This window comes from Neofelis nebulosa, chromosome 11 (assembly GCF_028018385.1).
Source record: "Neofelis nebulosa isolate mNeoNeb1 chromosome 11, mNeoNeb1.pri, whole genome shotgun sequence".
In the NCBI taxonomy this organism is placed as follows: Eukaryota; Metazoa; Chordata; class Mammalia; order Carnivora; family Felidae; genus Neofelis; species Neofelis nebulosa.
The window spans coordinates 11,241,971-11,264,880 of record NC_080792.1 but is presented as its reverse complement, the minus strand read 5'-3'; positions in this window follow the sequence as shown (position 1 = coordinate 11,264,880).

The following is a 22,910-nucleotide window of genomic DNA, read 5'->3' as shown; positions in this document are numbered from 1 at the left end:
CTAAGTCATACTTGTAAAGGATAAAACAATGTAACTTTCTCCACAAAGTATCTTGGCTTACTATGAAATTATCGTAGTATTAGGTAGTATGATATTGGCCTAGGATATAATAAAATAGCCTGTCAGTACTCATGTATATACAAAATTTTTATAAAGATAGAGATTGCTTGCAGATCACCTGGGTAGAACATACCTTTTATTAAATGATGGTCAAAAAACGTGTTACCCGTATGGAGTAAATATGCCTACTTAACCTCACATCATATGTAAAAATCAGTTTCATTTGGAATCATAGTGTAAATGAGGAAAGAAAATCTTTTGAATAATTAGGAAATATATGACACTATCTTATGATACCAAGGGAAGGAAAGCTTTCTTAACGGAAAATATTGATAAGTTATGTTGGAGTTTATAAAATTATATGTAATGACTATATATAGAATTGTTTGGAAAGTATGTGGAAAGCAACTTCTAAGAAATGAACAAAAGACACGAAAAAAATCAATTCACAAAGTAGAAAATTCAAAAATCCTGGAAACTTTAAGGGTTATAAATCTTATTAATGATGAGAGAAATCTGTTAAACCAGAAAAACATCCCTTACACACATACTGGATGAGCAAAAACTAAGATTTATGTCAAATCCCCTAATGACCACGGATGTATGAACATTGTGTAAATTGGTAAACCCTTTGGGATAGCTACTTGACAATGTACAGTTCATTTTAAAACTATTTTAGGGGCATTTGGGTGGCTCAGTCAGTTAAGCATCTGACTTAAGCTCAGGTCATGATCTTGTAGTTCATGGGTTCGAGCCCCGCATTGGGCTCTGTGCTGACAGCTCAGAGCCTAGAGCCTGCTTTGGATTCTGTGTCTTCCTCTCTGCCCCTCACCTGCTTGCTCTCTCTCTCTCTCTCTCTGTCTTGCTCAAAAATAAACATTAAAAAACATTTAAAAACAAACTATTTTGGATATCTGAAGTTTACTCCAATTATTTCAAAGATGAAACCTGATACTTTTAACAAAATAGTTACTCTAGAACAAGAAATTCAGACCAATGTGTCTATAGAGATTTCTCTCCTGCTTTTTGAATTACCAAAAAAAAACCACAAACAAACAAAAAAACAACGAAAACAAAACAAAACTAACAACAACAACAAAAAAAAACACACCAAAAACAAAAAGAAAAACCTCAACAAGTCATCATTAAATAAGAGAACTTCAACCCTGAGGCTTAGTTTCAGACTATTCAAGACCAGATTTGATTTATGACAGTAACAGCTGATTGCGCAACGATCTGGCTAAATCTATTTTCTCTTTTAAGTACAAAGGTACATTTTTTTCATATTGAATAAAAATACATAAAGTAGTTGCTTAACGACGTTCTGCTAATTAAAAAGTTGCTTTTATAGGTTTTATTACATTCACCAATCACAGAAGACTCTCAGAATTAGGAGATGCAAAGTCTCATTTTTTAGGTTTTTATCTGTAGACTCTGAAAAAAACCTGATTTTTTAATTTTTGAGAGCGAGCGATACAGCATGAGCAGAGTAGAGGCAGAGAGAGGGAGGGAGACAGAGGATCTGAAGTGGGCTCTGTGCTGACTGCAGTGAGCCTGATGCCGGTCTTGAACTCATGAACCTTGAGATTATGACCTAAGGCAAAGTCAGAGGCTCAACTGATTGAGCCCCAAAGCCTGATCTTTTTGATCTTAGTTTTCTCACTTGAATAATATGAAAATACAGCTTTTGAAAAAAAATTCAACTACCGATTTATGGAATCTGATAGATTGTGTTTTCCCCACGAATAGAGAAAGTAATTCAGAATATGCCCTTGGATATATGTGTATGTATGTGTGTGTGTCTGTGTGTGGTAAAACATGTGACATGGAATCTACTGCTTTTATGAGAACTTTTCCAATTTCTTCACATATTGCTTTCATTTTCTAAGGTGATAATCATGTTTTTACTTTAAGGAGGCATCAGCCCAGCTGAAACTTCATCACATACACAACAAACAAAAAAAGGCATAAATATAGCTAAAAACTGTTTTTAATTTTTTTCCTCTACCTTTGCTTGTTTCCTTTGGAGATCTTTAATATGGAATTAACTACATAATTATAAGATGTCATTATGTAGACACAACTATAATTTCATTAAAAATGATAGGCACTTCAAGATGTAATTTATTCCAGACATTATGTTTTTTGCAGCCTCAATTTCCCTCAAGCCTTTTAGGGGACAAGATGAATTTAATTACATTCACAGTAATGAATTAGTTACTTTTTATCCACAAATAACAATCTGCTTAAGATTTTGTTTGTTGACTGACTGGTTCTAAACAGAGGTCTTCTGGATGCTATTTTATAATGTGGTATATTAAGACACAAATATACCAATTATTTACCGTTCTTCACTGCTCTCTCACACTACATTAAGTGTCTAATATAACGCTAAAATATATTGAAAGGTCTTATTTTTAAAAATGATTTATCTAATAATTTGTAGTGCTGTGATCCGTCAGTCAGAGAAACTCATATTTTAATTGGGAGGTCTTTAAAAGCATATGTATTAAAGGGATACCTTCAAATCCTGCAAGTAAATACAGAAATGAATATATAAAGATGGAAATAATTGTGGAGGCATAGATTTTCATATATTTCTAATTTTTTATAATTTAATGTAATTACTTTAATTGGAGTATTTCAAACAGAAGAATGGGTGAAAAATATGAAGAATTTTGGAAAGAGGGAGCGTAAGTGACAGATTTGCCATAATACTTATTTTTTAAATTTTGTGTATTAACAGAGTAGAACAATATAAGAAAAAAGGATAAATCTGAATAGACTTGAAGGGGAAAATATAGAATTAAATCATTGGAGAATGGATGGTTTTTTCTCCCTCAATAAAATCATCTAAATATTTGGTAAACTATCTAGATATAAAATTAAGTTTAATTTTACCTAAATCCTATATACCAGTAAATATTACTTTAAGTTACTGTAGTATAAAATGAGGTTATAAAATTCCAGAAATTTTAGGTTATGTATAAATTCAATAAAAAGTCACTAAGATTAATTACATTTAGCTAAATAAAAATTTAAACATCTTTGTGTCAAATAGCAAGCATGACTTAAGATGTAACTTATGAGCTAGAAAAATTCATATTAAAATGTGATAAAAGTTGACCATTTTAAATACGGAATCATATAAGCCAATATAAAAGTTATAAAAGTCCCATTTAACAATGAAGAAAGTTCACAGATGATTTACTTCAAACATATTTAATGGATAAATCTTCCCCAGTATAAAAAGGGATACATTTTATTTTAGTTTTTTTTTTTATTTTTTTAATCTTTACTTATTTTTGAGAGAGACAGACAGAATGGGAGCAAGGGAGGAACCGAGAGAGAAAGAGACACAGAATCCAAAGCAGACTCCAGGCTCTGAGCTGTCAGCACAGAGCCTGATGCAGAGCTCGAACTCACGAATCAGGAGATCATGACCTGAGCCAAAGTCAGACAGTTAACTGACTGAACCATCCAGGTGTCCCCATAAAGGGATAAATTTTAAACAAATGTAACATCAACAGTGTTTTACAAAACCTAATACTTTTATTTAGAAGCACATTTAAAAAAATATAACACATGGAATAAAACTTTTGAAAAAAAAACACTCTCTCTCTCTCTCTCTCTCTCTCTCTCTCTCTCACACACACACACACACACACACACACACACACACAGCTATGTACACATTTATCCAGGACTTTGGACAAGATCACAACCCAGATATCCCCCCTGTAAATATCCTCTAATAGAATTACAGATTCTTCTATAATAGCCTGTGTCATAATGTTCACTAATTACAAAGCAACGTATAAAAATTTTGGAAATCCATTTTAAAGCAGCCCTGTAAGAAGCTATAAGGGCAAGTCTGAGTGGAAAGTAAAAAACAAAACAATACAACAATAACAACCAAGATCCATCTATACGCTGCCTACAAGAGACTCTTTTTAGGCCTAAAGACACCTACAGGTAGAAAGTGAGGGGATGGAAAAACAACCATCATGCTATTGGAGGGCAAAAGAAAGCTAGAGTAGCCATAGTTATATCAAACAAGCTAGATTTAAAAAAAATTTTTTTAACGTTTATTTATTTTTGAGACAGAGAGAGACAGAGCATGAACAGGGGAGGGTCAGAGAGAGAGGGAGACACAGAATCTGAAACAGGCTCCAGGCTCTGAGCAGTCAGCACAGAGCCCGACGCGGGGCTCGAACTCACGGACTGCGAGATCGTGACCTGACCCGAAGTCGGACGCTTAACCGACTGAGCCACCCAGGTGCCCCCAAACAAGCTAGATTTTAAACAAACACTGTAACAAGAGATAGAGAAGGGCATTATATCACAATTAAGGGGTCTATCCACCAAGAAGATTTAACAATTATAAATATTTATGCCCCCAAATCAAAGGAACCCAAATATATAAATCATTCACAAACAAAGAAGCTCATTGATAATAATACCATAATGGTAGGAGGCTTTAAAACCTCAGTTACAACAATGATCAGATTAAGCAGAAATTGCCAAGGATACAATGGCTTTGTATGACACAGTAGACAGAATAGACTGAAGAGATATATTTAGAACGTTTCACCTAAAGCAGAATACACATTCTTCTTGAGTGCACATGAAACATTCTCCAGAATAGACCGTAAACTGGGTCACAAATCAGCTCTCAACAGGTACAAAAAGACTGAGATCACACCTTGCCTATTTTCAGATCACAATGCTATGAAACTTGAAATCAACCACAAGAAAAAAATTTAGAAAGCCCTCAAATACATGGAGGTTAAAGAACATCCTGCTTAAGAATTAATGGGTGGTACTTGATATGGAGGCGTTAAGATGGGGAAGCAGCATGGAGGCCCTGAGCTAATCTAGTCCCTGAAACGCAGCCGATCAGCACCAAACCGTTTCGAACACCTAGGAAACCGATCTGAGGATTGATGCAACAAATCTGCACAAGTCGAGCCACAGAACTCAGCAGGTATGTGATGCAGAGAGGTCAACTAGGGGAGAGAATAGCCACAGAGGGTAAGGGACCATTTTTGTGGAGAGAGGACAGAGAGAAAGGGGGGAGAGTGGGGCACACTGGGATTGTGCAAGAAAAGCACTCCCCCCAAAAGTAGCTGGAGAGAAAGAGAAAGACTGAAAACACTCAAAGGGGATTGAACAAGAAATCTGTTCCACAAAACCACTGATAGGGAGAAAGAAGGTTCCGATACCATGAGGATTCTGTAAACAGTACAGTGCAGCCTGACGTTTTGGAGCTCATTGCCTGGTGGTGCTTTGGTGAGGAAGCAGGGAGAATTCCCCAGGAGTAGGCAGCAGAGTCTGAGGGGGTCTGTGTGCCACACGGAGAGAAGTGGTTTCCCTGCTTAGAGAGCATTTGTTAGAGGCCACAGGGCCTCCCCACAGGCAAAGGTCCCGGCAGATCCTGAAGAGCAGCCCCATTTGCTGGTACTGGGACAAAGCCACCAGAGTGAGGAGACAGCTGGTGCCAGCTGTGTGTCGTGATTTGCCATAACCTGTGAACCTCTGCCACTGCACAATTTCTCCAAAGTTTTCTGGGGCAAGCTGGCACCTGGCAAAGGCTCAGTGAGACCCTCCCCCAGAGGAGTGGCTTGAGCCCAAACCCGGAGGGTCTCTGAAGTGTGGGGCTTTGAAACACAACCCTACCTGAGCTAAAACTCTGGAGGGAGGTGCTGCCTCGCAGGAGAACAGCTTAGACATGGACAGGGGAGAGGGAGGGAGTGGACAGAGGCCTGAGACAGAGTAGGGGTGCTTGACTGTGGGTGAGAGTGTGAAGTTCTTGCACCAGAGACTAGGGAGCTGAGTGAAGCCATTTCCATCTCTCGGGCAAGCACAGCGATCCACCCCTGTAAGCTAAGCAGCACCACCTAGTGGAGACTGGAGCCATTACGCCAAGCCCTGTCCAACTGCACCCTCAACCGCATCCCCCTGAAGACCAGCACAAATGTCTCCACCTGCTTAGTGTATGGACTAAAGAGTGCTTCATTTGTTTCAGTTCTAGGGGAAACCGGATGTAACTTCATTCAGGTCTCAGACTGTTTGCTGGTCATTTATCTACTCGTTCTCTTTGCTTCTGTGTTTGCTTGTGTGTTTTTTCGTCTTTCTTAAATACAGAGAAGAATTTATTTTTATGTTATTTATTTTAATTTTTATTATATTTCATTGTCTTTATTTTCTATATTATTTTTTTTAATTTTTAAATATTTCTTCCTTTTTTTCTTTCCTTTCCCTTATTTTATTTTCTTCCACAAGCAGATTGAAACACACCAAGGATCTAGCTTCCATTATTTGAGTTTTGTTTTGTTTTTAACTTTTAATTTTTATTTTATTAACTTTTTTTCTTCCTCTGAAATGACAAAATAAAGGAATTCATCCCAAAAGAAAGAACAGGAAGGAATGACAGCCAGGGACTTCATCAACACAGATGGAAGATGTCTAAAATACAATTTAGAACCATGATAATAAGAATACTAGCTGGGTTGAAAAAAGCATAGTGGACACTAGAGAATCCCTTTCTATGGAGATAAAAGTAATATCTAGTCAGGCTGAAATTAAAAATGCTATAACTGAGAATTTCTAATGGATGTCACCATGGCAAGGATGGGTGAAGCAGAGCAGGAAATTAGCAATATAGAAGATAAAATTATGCAGAAAAATAAAGCAGAAGAAAATAGGGAAACAATGGCAAGAAATCAGGATACACGATTAGAGAACTCAGTGACTTATTAAAAAGGAATAACACCTAAATCATAGGAATCCCAGAAGATGGAGAGAGAGGAAAAGGGGCAGAAGGTTTATGTGAGCAAATTATACCATAAACTTTCCTAATCTGGGGAAGGACACAGACAGCAAAATCCAAGAAGCAGAGAGAAGTCCCATTAGATACAACAAAAACTGACCATCATCAAGGTATATCATAATCATATTCACAAAATACACAGACAAGGAAAGAATGATGAAAGCAGCAAGGGGAAAAAGAAGTCCTTCACCTATAAAGGAAGACAGATCATGTTCACAGTAGACATATTCACAGAACCTTAGCAGGCCAGAAAGGTATAGCAAGATATATTCAATGTGCTGAATCAGAAAAACATGTAGCCAAGAACTCTTTATCCAGAAGGCTGTCATTCAAAATTGGAGAGATAAAGTGTTTCCCAGATAAACAAAAAGTAAAGGAATTCGTGACTACTAAACCAGCCCTGGAAAAATTTTAAGGGGAACTCTTTGAATGGAGAAAAGACCAAACAAAGCAAAAAGACCCAAAGCAACAGAGATTAGAAATGACAAAGAACATCACCAGAAACACCAACTCTCTAGGCAACACAATGGTACTAAATTCATATCTTTCAGTACTGTCTCTAAATGTAAATGGACTAAATAGTCCAAGCAAAAGACAGAATATCAGAATGGATAAGAAAACAAGACCCATCTATATGTTGCTTATAAGAGACTCATTTTAGATCTAAACACACCTGCAAGTTGAAAATAAGGGGATAGAGAACCATCTATTATGCTAATGGTCATCAAAAAAAAAAAAAAAGCTGTAGTAGCCCTACTTGTATCACACAAACTAAATTTTAAAATAAAAACTAACAAGAGATGAAGCAAGGCATTATATCATAATTAAGGGGTCTATCCACCAAGAAGATTTAACAATTGTAAATATTTATGCCCCCAATATGAAGACCAAATATATGTCAATTAATCAAAAACATAAAGAAACTCCTTGATAATACCATAATAGAAGGGGATTTCAACACCCCACGTACAGCAATGACAGATCATGTAAGCAGAAAATCAACAAGGAAACAATGGCTTTGAATGACACACCAGACCGGATGGACTTAACAGATACATCCAGAACATTTCATCCTAAAGCAGAATACACATTCTTTTGGGGTACATGGAACATGCTCCAGAATAGATCACATACTGGGTGACAAATCATCCCTCAACAAGAACAAAAAGACTGAGATCATACCTTGCATATTTTCAGATCACAATGCTATGAAACGTGAAATCAACCAAAAGAAAAATTTGGAAAGACCATGAATACTTGGAAATTAAAGAACATCCTATGAAAAAATGAATGGCTTAACCAAGAAATTAAGGAGAAAATTAAAAAGTACTTAGAAGCGAATGAAAATGAAAACATGACAGACCAAAACCTTTGGGATGAAGCAAAGGTGGTCATAAGAGGGAAGTATATAGCAATCCAGGCCTTCTTAAAGAAGGAAGCAAGGTCTCAAATACAGAGCCTAACTTTACACCAAAAAGAGCTAGAAAAAGAACAGCAAATAAAGCCCAAAGCAGCAGAAGAAAAATAATAAAGGATTAGAACAGAAATCAATGATATATTAAAAAAATACATAAAGTAGGACAGATCAATACAACTAGGAGCTGGTTCCTTGAAAGAATTAACAAAATTGATAACTCCTAGAAAGACTGATCAAAAAGAAAAAGGAAAGGACCCAAATGAATAAAATCATGAACGAAATTGGAGAGATCACAACCAACACTACGGATATACACACCATAATAGAATGTTATTAGCAATTATATGGCAACAAATTGGGCAATCTGGAACAAATCAAAATTCCTAGAAACATATAAACTATCAAAACTAAAACAGGAAGAAATAGAAAATTTGAACACACTCATAACCAGTAAAGAAACTGCAACAGTAACCAAAAATCTCTTGATGAACACGAGTCCAGGCCGGCTGACTTTCCAGAAGAATTCTACCAAACATTTAAAGAGTTAACATCTATTTCCTTGAGGCTGTTCCACAAAATAGAAATGGAAAGAAAACTTCCACTCATTCTACAAGGTCAACATTACCTTGATTCCAAAACCTGACAAAGACCCCACTTAAAAGGAAAACTACAGATCAATTTCCCTGATGAACACGGTTGCAAAAATTCTCAACAAGATACTAGCAAACTGGATCTAACAATACTTTAAAAGAATCATTCACCACAATCAAGTGGGATTTATTCCTGGGATACAGGGCTGATTCAATATCTGCAAATTAATCAATGTGATACATCACAATAAGAACCACGTGAGCCTCTCAATAAATGCAGAGAAAGCTTTTTGACCAAATACAGCATCCTTTCTTAATAAAAACCCTCAAAAAAGTAGGGAACATACCTCAAGACCATAAAGGCCATATATGAAAGACCCACAGCTAATATCATCCTCGATGTGGAAAAACTGAAAGCTTATTCCTGAAATCAGAACATGACAGGGATGTCCACTCTCACCACTGTCATTCAACGCAGTGTTGAAAGTCCTAACCTCAGCAACCAGACAACAAAAAGAAATAAAAGGCATCCAAATTGGCAAGGATAAAGTCAAACTTTTACTCTTCGCAGATGACAGGATACTCTAGGTGGAAAACCCAAAATATTCCACCAAAAAACTACTAAAACTGATCTATAAATTCAGCAAAGTCACAGGATATAAAATCAGTGTACAGAAATTGGTTGCATTTCTATACACCAATGATGAAGCAGCAGAAAGAGAAACCAAGGAATCAATCTCATTTCCAGTTGCACCAAAAAACCTAAGATACTAGGAATAAACCTAACCAAAGATGTAAAAGATCTATATGCTGAAAACCATAGAAAGCTTATGAAATACACTGAAGAAGACACCAAGAAATATTCCATGCTCATGGATTAGAAGAAAAAATATTGTTAAAATGTCAATACTACCCAAAGCAATCTACATAGTGATTTCAATCCCTATAGAAATAACACCATCATTCTTTACAGAGCTAGAACAATCCTAAAATCTGTATGGGACCACAAAAGACCTCCAAAAGGCAAAGCAATCAGGAAAAAGAAAACCAAAGCAAGAGGCATCACAATTCCTGACTTCAAGCTGTATTACAAAGTTGTGATCGGGGCGCCTGGGTGGCTCAGTTGGCTAAGCATCCGACTTCGGCTCAGGTCATGATCTCGCAGTTTGTGGGTTCGAGCCCCGCGTTGGGCTCTGTGCTGACAGCTCAGAGCCTGGAGCCTGTTTCAGATTCTGTGTCTCCCTCTCTCTCTGACCCTCCCCCAATCATGCTCTATCTCTCTCTGTCTCAAAAATAAATAAACGTTAAAAAAAAATTAAAAATAAATAAATAAATAAAAAGTTGTGATCATCTGGAGAGTATGGTACTGGCACAAAAACAGACACATAGATCACTGGAACAGAATAGAGAACCCAGAAACAGACCAATAAATGTATGGCCAACTAATCTTTGACGAAGCAGAAAAGAATATCCAATGGAAAAAAGACAGTATCTTCAACAAACGGTGCTGGGAACACTGGACACTGGCATGCAGAAGAATAAAACTGGACCACATTCTTACACCAGGCACACAAATTAAAAATAGATCTGGGGCGCCTGGGTGGCGCAGTCGGTTAAGCGTCCGACTTCAGCCAGGTCAGGATCTCGCGGTCCGTGAGTTCGAGCCCCGCGTCAGGCTCTGGGCTGATGGCTCAGAGCCTGGAGCCTGTTTCCGATTCTGTGTCTCCCTCTCTCTCTGCCCCTCCCCCATTCATGCTCTGTCTCTCTCTGTCCCAAAAATAAATAAAAAATGTTGGAAAAAAATTAAAAAAAAATAGATCAAAGACCTAAATGTGAGGCAGGAAACCATCAAAATTGTATAGGAGAATATAGGCAGCGACCTCTTCGACCTCAGTCATGGCAGCTTCTTACTAGACATGTCCTTGGAGGCAAGGGAAATAAAAGCAAAAGTGAACTATTGGGACCTGATCAAGATAAAAAGCTTTTGCACCGCAAAGGAAACAATCAACACAAAACTAAAAGACAACTGGTAGAAGATATTTGCAAATACCATACCAGATAAAGGGTTAGTATCTAAAATCTATAAAGAACTTACCAAACTCAGCACCCAAAAAAACCAAATAATTCAGTGAAGAAATGGGCAGAAGACATGAACAGACACTTTCCCAAAGACCACATCTGGATGTGTAACAGACACATGAAAAGATGCTCAACATCACTTATCATCAGGGAAATACAAAACCACAATGAGATACCACCTCAACACCTGTCAGAATGGGTAAAATTAACAACTCAGGAAAAAAAAATAGATGTTTTAGAGGATGTGGGGAAAGGGGAACCCTTTTGCACTGATGTTGGGAATGCAGACTGGTGTAGCCACTGTGGAAAACAGTACAGAGTTTCCTCAGAAAATTAAAGATAGAACTGCCCTACAACCCAGCAATTGCACTACTAGATATTTATCCAAAGGATACAAAAATACTGATTCGAAAGGGCACATTCACCTCAATGCTATAGCATCCTTATCCACAATAGCCATATTATGGAAAGAGCCCAAATGTCCATCAACTGATGAATGATAAAGAAGATGTGATATGTGTGTATATATGTGTGTGTATATATATAATATATACATAATACTATATACATAATATATGTAACAGAATATTACTCAGTGGTCAAAAAGAATGAAATCTTGTCATTCACAGCAACGTGGATAGAACTAGAGTGTATTATGCTAAATGAAGTAATCAGAAAATGACAGCTATCTTATGATTTCACTCATATGTGGAATTTAAGAAATGTAACAGATGAGCATAGGGGAAGGGAAGGAAAAATAAAATCAAAACAGAGAGGGAGGTAAACCATAAGAGATTCTTAAAATACAGAGAACAGACTGAAGGTTGCTAGAGGGGTGTTACGTAGGGGGATGGGCTAAATGGATGATGGGCATTAAGGAGGGCACTTGTTGGGATGAGCACTGGGTGTCATAAGTAATTGATGGATCACTCCTGAAACCAATGTTATACTGTATTTATCTAATTTAAATAAATAAAATTTTTAAATGGTTGGAAATAACCTAAATAAAAGAGAAGTAAACCAATAATTTATTATATTCCTATGTTATATATTACAGGGTTTAAAAATTTTTCAAATAATATTAATGGCATTGGAAAGTAACACTTCCATAAATGAAACATGTTATATAGAAAACACTATTAAAGTATTAAGTATATCAAAAGTGGGTTTCTAGAAAAAAAACTCAAAAATGTATAAACCTATCCACATAATTTATGTTCAATACATGTGTTCTATGACGAATGGATTCTATATTCATAATTTCAGTATCTTTATAAAGGAAGCTCAAAGTTAAAACGCAACAGCAAGTCCAAAACTCAGCAGCCAGTCGTTAGAGAGTATACAAATTTCACTGTCAAAATAAGAGTACTGAGGTTAAATCAGGTACAGAATTAGTAAAAAGGCTCGTCACGAAAGTAAAAGTTGAGACATAACCATCTATCAAATTCAAGGAAGTAGAAGAGCCATAACCCACCAAATGCATGTGAATATCCTCAGGAAATGGTGATTTCAAACACAAAGCTTATATTTGTTTTTGGCAAATAATCTGGCAGTGCAAAAATCTGCGTCAAATTAAAGAACACTAGGCCAGTGTATGTGGAGTATGCTTCGTTTATGAAAAGAAGTTTTTGAGTAGGTTATAGTTTTAAAATGTACAGGTTGCTGTCAGGTTGACTAAAATAAATTCATGCATAGTATGTTTTCTTACCTCTCTACTGAAATACATGCATATACTAAAAAGGTAATTTAAATACATATAATTATAAAAACTTACCTTAAAATATTTTAGTGTTTCTGATGTATTTCTTTACAGCCTTTTGTTGTTTTGTCAGTTTTAAATTAATTTTACTTATCCGGCAACTAGAAGTTTGTATTCTGTTTCTTTTCAAACTTACTGTTATAGTATTTATTTTCAACCTATATGCTATTTTGTAGCTTAAGTAACTACCAAATAGAATGATCCATCCTTCCAAATGAATTATTCTATAATTGTTATTCTATATACCATGATTTCATACTGTAAATTAAACAGACCCACACACTTCTTTGCAGACATAAACGTATCTTCACACTTCCTATTTAAGCACACACACACACACACACACACACACACACATTTATATACACTAGAATTCTATCAAATTATCTGATTAAATACATTTTTCAAACATTTGATATATTTGGCAGTATGTTTTCTGGAAACTTCGTAAAATTTTACAAAGGTAGCATTAGTATTTGGATAGTAGTTGAACTCCATATATATACATATATATATATATATATATATATGTATATATGTATGTGTATATATATACAATATATTATATATATTACTCTTAATAGAATTGCTGAAAGCAATGTTCAAGTATATATTATTTCATTTAAAGTGAAAAGGTTTTGTGTATAATTCATTTACTTAACCAAATATCTATGCTAATCAGATAGGCACAAGGTCTACAATCTTGATCACAGTTTTTGTTCTCATGGAACTTATCTAAAAATAATAGCCATAATGGTACCACCTGACAGCTATCAAACTATTAAATGGAATAGGCAGTAATTTAACCCCTTCACCTATAGTAATCAATTTCCCTCCGTTGTAATTCTCAGACATATAATGTTTAATTCCCACTTTTCTGATGAAGGCTGCGTCACAGGTAGATTAAATATCTTGCCCCAGATTACACTGCATGTATATAGGAAAATTGAATTTAAACACTAATCGAGAAAAAAGGCATTTGACAAGACAAGAATACCTTTATAAGCACGTATGAAGTCAACTGTGTAGGAATTACCAGAATGCTACGTCACGTACTATCACAGGGAAATCTGTGTGGTGAGAATTTCCATGTAAGTGACACGTAATCTGAGACCCGGCACATAAGAGCCATTGTTACCAAGAGTGGAGGGAAGGCACGAGATCAAGAAATGGCCTGGGTATACCAAAACCCTTGCCACGCTTTTTGCTTGTGTAACATTTTTCAAATGGTTTTCCCATTGAAATATACTTTAAAAATACTTTTTATTTTTTACACTTAGCTTGGTAAATCATTTTGTGGCATCACTACAGAATTAAAGGCAGAAGTACAGAGAAACAATTATCGGCACAAAAATCAGCAAAGTGTCTTAATTTTCCACAACTTCTGATGACTTTTTTTTGAAAATTTCAGACTATTCCCATTAATTTACTTGATAATTAAAAACATTTTACATTTTTTCTGGGCATTTTCCACTTCTGGCCCTCTGTTTCTGTGTAGAAATTCTAATTTCCATCTGGTACCTTTTTCCTTTTGCCTATGAAAAAAAAAACTTAAAATATTTGTGATAGTTATATTCAAAGTTCAGGTGAAATGAATACTCTCAGCATATGCTTGGTGTGATAAAGTATTTTACCTATATTTTTAGCAGATATATTTAAAAATTATAGAAATCTGTATTTACAGAGTTAAATTTAAAGATGTTCCTCCATTGATCCTTGATAGTGTGGTTCCTAGCAAAAACTCTTACCATCACTTTTCAGTATTCCTTGGTATGAAAGGTCTCTTTTTTCACCAGCTTCAACAATTTAAATTTTCATTTTCAGAAGTTTGACTATGTTGCATCATTTAAAAAAAAAGTCTTTCATAGTTTCTAGTAAACTCTGGGGAACTTAGGACAAAGATTTCTGAGGTAAAATACAAAGCATGAATGGGAACAGGAACAATGAAAAATTGATATATTATTTAAAAAATTATAAACTCTGGCCCCTGTAAAGACACTGTTAAGACAAAGCTAGAAGACAAAAAAAAAGACAAAAACTAAGTGAAGATATTCACAACACGTATCTGTCAAAGTCATACTCTGATTAAAAAAAAAAAAAAAAAAAGGAGGGAAACTTCCCCAAGGGTTATGCGATTGATGGATAGCACATGAAAAGTTTTTCAGCATCATTGATTAGGGAAGTACAAAATAAAGCTACAATATGGCACACTGCACACCCACTAAAATGATTAAAGGAGATGGACAAGAAAGGATGTAGACAAATAATCACTTATTTCAGTCCTCGATATAACATTTCATACTCATTTTATCAAACACCATAGCTGTTTCTTAAACGTTCAACATGCGCATAGCCAGGACTCAGCAATTCCACTCTGGGGTATTTACCAAGGAGAAATGGAAACATCCCTCCACACAAACTTCGAATTTTATGTCATCTTTATTCTTAGTAGCCCCAAACTAGAAACAATCCGGGCATCTCTCAAAAATCAAATACTCAAAACGTGGTCAACAAGCTACTGGCGTATACAACGGAGAATCTGTACTGATCTATACAAACCAAGTGGAAGGAGAATATAGGCAGTGTGACTCCTACCTAGCTGTAGAAAAGACAACTCTAATGTATAGTAATGAAAATATATCCCTTTGTGCTGTGGCTAAAAATCGTATGGAATGGACCCAGAACAGAAAAAAGGAAGTTTGTGTTGATAAAGCTGGTGCATATCTTGAATATCATTGTGGATGCATGGGTGTATAGATTTGTCAAAATTGATTAAGCGATGCAATTAAAACGTGTATAGTTTATTTAAGCTATTTAAACAAATTTTAGAAGACTGTACAAATCTTTGTATTACCCATGTTGTTGACTAGGAGTCCAACAACTAATGGGTTTTGTTATTACTATAGAAAACGTTGATCCAATGTTGATCTTTTAACTACTTCCTACTTCTAATGTGTTACCTCCTCCTTCAGTCTGACAACTTCACTGCCTCCAAAACTAATGGATGCTTTCCCGGAGTTTCATTCTTAAGAATCTCTACATTTCTGTTTATTTTAATATTCACTGAGGATAGAGTAAATATACAAAAGGTCAAAGGAAAATATTAAGAAGGTGGGGTTTAAAAAAAGTTGGAGAAAAGGAAGAAATAAGTTATTGAAGTTTTTCACAAATGGTATACAAATAAACCGAGAAGTTCTTGATCTAGTCAAGATGTAAAGAGGCATAAAGGTTACAAAGAACAACCTGACGATAGAGATATTCTAAAGTAGTGATAATTAAGTGGATTAAAAAAATTAATGGCTCCTTTGAGAAAATTCTGGGATTTACCATAGGACATACACACACAGGCACACACACACATGCACACACGCAAAAACAGTAAGACCCTGGGCATTCATGTGTGTAAGCTTCTTATTGAAATTCTCCTATGTTTTTAAAGGTTCTTTTTTTTTTAAATGTTAATTTTTGAGAGAAAGAGAGAGAGAATGAGTGGGGGAGGGTAGAGCGAGAGGGAGACACAGAATCCGAAGCAGGCTCCAGGCTCTGAGCTGTCAGGACAGTGCATGGCATGGGGCTTGAACTCACGACCTGTGAGATCATGACCTGAGCTGAAGTAAGACACTCAACCAACTGAGCCACTCAGGTTCCCCTACATGTTCTAATCTGACCTGCCACCGGCCACTTGAACCACTTTTCCAATTGCTTACTTAGCCTGGGACTCAGTTATCCAATCCATATTGTGAAGGGGAGAGGGGTTTTCTTTGAGTCAGCTTCAGAATTTCCAGAGAAGGGTTATGTCAAGAGGAAAATATATAAATCTGAGAATACTAAATCAAAATTTCTACAAATCTTACCTTTCTTTCCCTACAATAAACTTAGTTGTAGTAGGACGTTAAATACAACCCAACTTTGCTCAGGCAGATACTTTTTCACTGTTAACAGATACTTATTCAGCAAAACAAAATAAGATTTACAATCAAAATTGATGGAGCCAGTTTTAATAGAGATTTATTCTTTCATACATCCTCGTTTTGCTTGTTTACGTACAGTATTACAGATTATTGGTGATCAGTTTTTCTGCAGAGACTTTAATGTATTCTGATTGTTCACCAATGTATTAATAACTGCTCAAATATTTTTTAAGCTACCCAACGAATAAAGAAAGTGGCTACAAATTTAGGACCTGGAAGAATTCCAGTACTTTCTAAATTTTGGATATTTTGCGACCAGCTACCCACTAGGATGAGGTCTTAAAATGCAGCTTCTCCAGACTAACATTGCAATAGGCTTAATCTGGAGAATTCAAAATGCCAAATAGGTCAGCATTCAGTTCAAATTTGGGACCACGAATGGACATGCAGAAGTTTATCCCTTGATAGTGGAAATCAATCTCCATTATGGGCTTAGTTACTGGAATAGGGGGGTATATTTAGCATAGTCATATGGAGGTTATGTTCTTAGCCTTAATATCTTTAACCTTGTGATTTTGCAATACGTTTTTAATCATTTGATCGTCACAGTCTTATCTTCTTTTTTGGCATTCCTTCCTAGCTCTAAGCTTGAACACAAGGATTCTTTCTTTAATACTAAGGATAGACAGATCAAAAATCACCTCTTCACAAGTGAAACAGTTGTTTTGTCTCTAGCAACATTCTTACACAAATATTAAACAGCGACAGCAGTTGGTATATTCATAAATCTCAGGACATCTCAGTCAGCAGTGATTCCAGCATCTCCTTTGACTTGATTCTGGGAGTCACTAAAATAAAGTGGTAGGTGTCAATCTAGTTAATTGTTCATCCCACATTAGGTGGCTGCAATTATTCTCATAATCTCAGAAGATACTCCACAGAATAGAAGCGCTCTTTCTCCTTGATCTTCGCCTGGATCTTTGGCCTCTCTGAATTATTTATTACCAACAGAGTCTTTGTATCTGCCTGGGCTACTGCATTATCCAATGTGTATCTAGTCAAATGTTTGCATCAGAATACCTATCGATGGGATTCACTGCAGTATTAATCTTTGAGGTAAACAATCAGTGGGGTCCATGGCACAGGTAAATGCAAGGTAGTTTGGGTGCTATGCTGTTTCCAAGATCACTGATCTCAACCCCCCCGCCATGGAATGTATTCACAAACACTCAGTGTCAAGATTAACGCCAACTCTAGTCTTCTTTGACATAGTTATGAAGGAAATTTAGTACAACATATGGGAGAAAATAGTAGATACCAGGCTGACAATGAGTAAGAATATAAATTAAATTTTAGAAGCTTAAATTATGAAAATATTCTCTAGTTGTATTGCTTAGATATTATTTAATCCAACATTCTTATTTTAAACATAATTGACACCTTTAATCATAAAATTGAGCTTGTAAAGGCCAAGCCCGCCAGTTACTGGCAGAGCTGCAACTGATGTCTTAGTTTCAATCTAAGTTTATAATTATCAACCAATCACCACTTTGGGACACTGAGAAAAAATATTACTTTACTTCCAACATAAAAAAAAAAACATTTTGTGTGTCAAATTGTAAGACTGATGCTGAAAAGTACAACATTACGAACACATTTTTAAAATAGTTTCTAGAGGGGCAACTGGGTGGCTCAGTCAGTTAAGCGTCCAACTCTTGATTTCAGCACAGTTGATGATCTCACAGTTTAAGAGTTCGAGCCCCGTGTCAGGCTCTGTGCCAACAGAGCCTGCTTTGGATTCTCGGTCTTCCCCCCCCCCCCACCCCTCTCTGCACATTTCTCCTCAAAAATAAACATTAAAATTATTATATACTATATTTATATACGTGTATAAACAGTTTCTGGAGAGTTCTCCACAATTTGAAATACTTGTGATATTCTATGGATAAGTTTCATGAAACAGAGAATTTGAAGACCTCATTGTAACACATACTTTAACCAAAGTATTAGGACAATTTAAAAATACTAAGTTCCTTTTCAGTAGAGCGAAAAATCAAACTCCTTGCCTATCACAATTTATTCAAATGAATGAATCACTGCCACAACAAATTTACCCATCTTTTTTTTGCCATGTAATCGACACTTGAAAACATGGGGCATAATGTCTTTATCTCATTTATCTTATGCAAAAGGAATGAGTTTTACTTTTGAGAACCTCCTAGACAATAACTCATCCAATATTAATACATTACTTAAGTTGATAAACAGTTCCATGATGATAGAGTTTGTGTTTTGCTCACTATTTTTATCTGTGATGTCTAGAACTATATGCTTAATAAATGAGGACTTAATTTACTCAATAGACACTAAATAAATATTTCCTGAATATGTTCCAACTCCAGCCAGAAGAGGACCACCAAGCCTAACAGAACTCATTCTTTACCTCAAGATATTCCTAGTAGCCTCAGCCTCAAAAGGACAATAAAAATGTAGACAAGCAGAAATCACTAGGCAATATTGCCTCTCAACTATGCTTTGGAAGTTGAACTTCATAGATTATGAGCTAGATGAGGACAAATAGGATTTCTATTTTGACTTTGTTGCTCTTATTTCTAGCACTGGACTTTATTAGGTAGTAAAATAAAATTTATTTAATGAACATCAGATCTGATGAATTGTATTATGTAAAGAAAGGTGGTTTTAGGTAGATGTAGGGCAGTAAAAGGTATACTGGCTTCCAAATTTTGTTGTAACAAATTGCCACCAATAGCTAAAGCGACTGTTGCTAACAAGGTTCAAATAGCTGGTCTCTTTTTTGGGGTATTTAAGAGGGATTCGTGGGGTGCCTAGGAGGCTCAGTTGGTTAAGTGTCCGACTTCGACTCAGGTCATGATCTCACCATTTGTGAGTTTGAGCCCCACGTTGGGCTCTGTGCTGACAGATTAGAGCCTGGAGCCTGTTTTGGATTCTGTGTCTCCCGCTCTCTCTAACCCTCCCCCCCTCACTCTCTCTCTCTTTCTCTCTCTCTCTCAAAACCAAACATCAAAAAAAAAAAAAAAATTACAAGGAACTCAGATTTGGGTGGGAGGGATAGACCAGAAGATCTATATAAAACCATGCATCCAAGTGATTTCTGTTACCTATTACAAGATTATTGATATCAAGTTGTTTGGTGAAAAGTGTCCCTTTGTGGAATTGATTTAAATGGTCACTCTACTGTGATCTATTCTTTATGATCTAATTACTTGTGAAAATACGCCATTTGGAACAATGAACATAGTAATATACTGCCTTTTAGGCCACATGCTAACACCAAGAGTCCCCATCCTAATGACCTAACTTTCAGTATGTACAGAAAGTAGGAATCCCCCCAATTAAACACACACACACACACACACACACACACACACACACACACACACTTACATTCAATGTGATCTAATGGAATAATATTTCCATGGCATATTACATGCAAAATCTTGTTTTATGCATTGTAGGAGAATCTAGAAATGAGAACACAGCGGTTCTTATCCCAGTGGATTAATTTTATAAATTGCATGCATACCCATTTAAAACCATCACCCCTTTCGTTCTTCTGACTAGTCAATGCAAACTAAAAGCAACGTGCACTCTCAGGGGTGCTGTAGGTAGTGCCTAGTTTGAGGTGAGGCTAATATTTTTCTCATTCTTAGAAAAACAATCCATGATTCATGTTAAACAAATTTAGATCAAAAACAGTTATTTACTCTTCTGTTAAAATATCTAATCATGCTAATTTCATCAGATTTCTGAAAGGTGTTTTCTGCAACCAATCAACGGGAAAATAGATTCAATTACAAAATTATAGTTATATTGTATTTTACACACGAGGTTTATCATAACAGATTAATGCCTGCTATGAAGTATTAAAACCTTCAGGGTTCTAACAATCGCATCAATAACTCATTGTGAAGCATTTGTCCAGTAAATGAGTAATAAAAGGTTAAATCTCACGTATTTAAAATATGTCTACTGTTAAGCAATTTTTTAAGTTTCCTAGATTTAAATCAAGGAGTACAAACCACGTTGAAATTCAGTTACTAAAATACTCTATTTTTTGTAACTTCTGCATAGAAAATATAACCTTGCTTCAAAAGAAAAGAGTGAAGAATAACATTTGAAATAAAATTCCCATTTAAAACATCAAAACAGATAATCGGTTCTTCCTCATGCTGCTGTTGTGTCTCTGGAGGCCGCAGGCTTAAATGACACTGATTATACCTGTTACTCTAATGCATTATTCATGAAATTGGTGTTAGAGCATCTTCAAACAGCCTGTCATTTTCCATTACATTCCATCAGAGAACCATATGCCGCTCTCCCAGTGTACTGATACTGAGGCATACTTAACATACTCAAGCATATGGACACATTATAGACTTTCTGATGAGCTTCTGGAAATACTTATGCAATGCTTTCAATGGCCCTTATGATAGTGCAGTGCTTTGACTAACACGCTCAACAAAGGAGGCTCTAGGTAGCTTCCAGGTATTAGACCTAAAGTAGAACACTAAAGCTTCCTGACTTTTTTCCTTACCTGTCAAATGGGGTTAACAAGGTGGTTGTGAATACGAAATATACTACAAGCATGTGAACCCCATCAGTGTCTGTCAGAACAATGATGTTCAGTCAGTGCTTATTGTATTAGCTAGGTTTCTACTGTTTCGACAGGTAATAGAAGCATAAAGGAATTTTCCAAGGGGTAAAATACACTTTGGAAGTTTAATGAATGAAAGCTGTGCATATTTATTTTGGAGCAGCCAACACTATACAAAATACACTCTTCCACGATTTAGAACGTCAGCCGCTAGACCTCTCAGTGAATATAGAAGGAATTCTTGTGGTTAGGAGGTTAGCATTTTTTAGTATCTATCTCCATTAAGCTACACTGGAGACTTTTTTTCTGGTTTGTCGTTGCCATATGCCTTTGGATGATAATATTTATTGCCATGTTTATATTACTCTGAAATGCAATGCTACATGCTTTATCAGTTGGAAACAGTCAGATTTAGGTTTTGATTATTAAAATAGGAAGCTTCTTCTCACCCCTCTTTTGATGATCAGTTGACAACGGTTGCAAAGAATTCATATGCTGCTCTCTGCCTAAGCACATTAAAGATTTGCTGGTTTTAAGATTAAGAAAATAACCAATGCCTTTAGACCTGCAATATCTTTCACAACTTACTAAAGTTATCTCAACTTTGCATTTCGGTATTATTCTCATTGCTTTTGTAGGCAGAAATGCATAATCTCACCAAATGGAAAACAAAGTCTAAAAATAGACAAATTCCTTTAGAGTGACAATGTGGGAAGACAGTTTGTCCCCTAATAATCTGGAGCTCAAGAGGTGGGTTTACATGGAGTTAATTCCAGAAGATAAGTACTTCAAGTTGGTGAGTGTGGATTTTGAGGCTAAGCCCAGCTTGGCTTCTACTGAGCAAGTGCTTGAGATAAAGAAATTTGACAATTAGAAAGGCAATCAATTTGCATATAAGGGTTGTAGCACTCGTTAACTGAAATCTATTTGTACGAACCACTGATGTTTACCAGAACAGAGATTTATGGCTGAGACTGCTATAGAGAGAGCAACGGATTTTTCACTTTTTTTAAAATACATTTGACCTCAGATAATGTTTATATAGTAAACTGCTTTTCTTTTCATGAGAATTTGAAAACTATTATATCTGAGTCACATCAAGTGACAGAAAATATTGTGTATTTGATCCAAGGTAAGAATGACAACAGAGGCCAGAATAAGTGAATGTATATGCAGGACAGATTATACGTACCATGCATAGGTTATATATACACAAGCAAGAGTGATGGACAAACTTAATATCTGAGATTGTCAACAATTGATCTGTGAGGTTACTGAAATGGTTTTACAGTCAAGTCCATGTAGAAGCTGGATGTTATTTTTTAGAATTGATATAGTAATCAGTGTTAACTTTTCTTCAATCTGTGGACTTGGAGTTCTTATTCACTGAATTCATGAATATTGTAACAAATGACATTTGCTAGATTATCATTTTATAGTTTACTTGATTGTTGCTTTGAAACACGATTAACATATTTTCAAATTAACCCCACACAATAAATTCTCAAAATCAAAACCAATTTTAAGTATTTTTGACAAAGCTTATACTGCACAGATGATAGGTAATTGGAACGCTTAACTTCCTTTCATTTAAGTTTAGGGTTTACTTCATCTGATCTTTGCATT